The sequence below is a fragment of the Poromitra crassiceps genome (genome assembly GCF_964638095.1).
Source record: "Poromitra crassiceps genome assembly, chromosome: 13".
In the NCBI taxonomy this organism is placed as follows: Eukaryota; Metazoa; Chordata; class Actinopteri; order Beryciformes; family Melamphaidae; genus Poromitra; species Poromitra crassiceps.
This window is the reverse complement of record NC_139644.1, coordinates 39,881,938-39,884,437: the sequence shown is the minus strand read 5'-3', so window position 1 is coordinate 39,884,437 and position 2,500 is coordinate 39,881,938. Positions and strand designations below refer to the sequence as shown.

Here is a 2,500-nt window from a genome sequence, read left to right as displayed (position 1 = left end):
AGTGGAAAGTGCACTTCTGCACAATTCTCTAATTGCCTAAACAAAGGTACAAAGAGGAAAGACAGGCGAAGGGTGGGCCGTTGTGTGGAGGAGTGGGGCGTTGTGTGGAGGGGTGGGGCGTTGTGTGGAGGGGTGGGGCATTCTGTGGAGGGGTGGGGCATTGTGTGGAGGGGTGGGGCGTTGTGTGGAGGGGTGGGGCGTTGTGTGGAGGGGTGGGGCATTCTGTGGAAGGGTGGGGCGTTGTGTGGAGGGGTGGGGCATTCTGTGGAGGGGTGGGGCGTTGTGTGGAGGGGTGGGGCGTTGTGTGGAGGGGTGGGGCATTCTGTGGAGGGGTGGGGCGTTGTGTGGAGGGGTGGGGCATTCTGTGGAGGGGTGGGGCGTTGTGTGGAGGGGTGGGGCGTTGTGTGGAGGGGTGGGGGTCTCATTTTCCTTACTCCAGGGTGCCCTTCAAGTCCGCTTGCACTTATAGCTCTCTTTGGCAGAGAAGTTTTCAATTTGAACTATGAGCAGCAGCAAGTATGTCAATCTGTCGGTCACTCACTCTCAAACAGCCCTAGAGAGTCTAGGAGCTGGCTTGCTGCGTTAGCTTTGGTGTAGTAGTTAAATCCTGGGGGAGTCAATTTAGCAAGCGCTAAACTGGCTTATTACTGAATGTGCACACCATCCTATGAGTTCATGATCAGTCAACTGACAATATTGGCTTCCCTGACTATCCATAGTGAAGACTGCTATTCGCTTCCCGTGTGAAACGGTGGCAGTAATAGTGTAGAAGTATATTTCCAAAGGCTAAAAGTGTGGTTCTCACATTTCATAATAGAACAGATTCCATGAGTGTGCTTTTTATACACATGTGGAGGCGGGTCGGGGGTTCTGAGCTAGCACAGACGTCACCTTGAGATATAAACCATGCACACACAATGAGATATAAACCATGCACACACAATGATATATAAACCATGCACACACAATGATATATAAACCATGCACACACAATGAGATAAACCATGCACACACAATGATATATAAACCATGAACACACAGAGATATAAACCATGCACACACAATGAGATATAAACCATGAACACACAATGAGATATAAACCATGAACACACAGAGATATAAACCATGAACACACAGAGATATAAACCATGCACACACAATGATATATAAACCATGCACACACAATGAGATATAAACCATGCACACACAATGATATATAAACCATGCACACACAATGAGATATAAACCATGCACACACAATGATATATAAACCATGAACACACAATGAGGTATAAACCATGAACACACAGAGATATAAACCATGCACACACAATGATATATAAACCATGAACACACAGAGATATAAACCATGCACACACAATTATATATAAACCATGAACACACAATGAGATATAAACCATGAACACACAGAGATATAAACCATGAACACACAGAGATATAAACCATGCACACACAATGATATATAAACCATGAACACACAATGAGGTATAAACCATGCACACACAGATATATAAACCATGCACACACAATGATATATAAACCATGCACACACAATGATATATAAACCATGCACACACAATGATATATAAACCATGCACACACAATGAAGATATAAACCATGCACACACAATGATATATAAACCATGCACACACAGATATATAAACCATGAACACACAATGATATATAAACCATGCACACACAATGAGATATAAACCATGCACACACAATGAAGATATAAACCATGAACACACAATGATATATAAACCATGAACACACAATGAGATATAAACCATGCACACACAGATATATAAACCATGCACACACAATGATATATAAACCATGCACACACAATGAGATATAAACCATGAACACACAATGAGATATAAACCATGAACACACAATGATATATAAACCATGCACACACAATGATATATAAACCATGCACACACAGATATATAAACCATGAACACACAATGATATATAAACCATGCACACACAGATATATAAACCATGAACACACAATGATATATAAACCATGCACACACAATGAGATATAAACCATGAACACACAATGAGATATAAACCATGAACACACAATGATATATAAACCATGCACACACAGATATATAAACCATGAACACACAATGATATATAAACCATGCACACACAATGAGATATAAACCATGAACACACAATGATATATAAACCATGCACACACAATGAGATATAAACCATGAACACACAATGATATATAAACCATGCACACACAATGAGATATAAACCATGCACACACAATGATATATAAACCATGAACACACAATGATATATAAACCATGCACACACAATGAGATATAAACCATGAACACACAATGATATATAAACCATGAACACACAATGAGATATACACCATGCACACACAATGAGATATAAACCATGCACACACAATGATATATAAACCATGGACACACAATGATATAT

At 40.3% G+C, this 2,500-nt stretch overlaps 1 protein-coding gene across 1 annotated transcript in view; it reads left to right on the top strand.

Moving 5' to 3' along the window:
* Window positions 1–2,500, top strand: part of LOC310788558 (voltage-dependent T-type calcium channel subunit alpha-1H-like) — a gene marked incomplete at both ends in the record, with an annotated part of 117,707 nt that overhangs the window by 50,086 nt on the left and 65,121 nt on the right. The window lies entirely within an intron of this gene.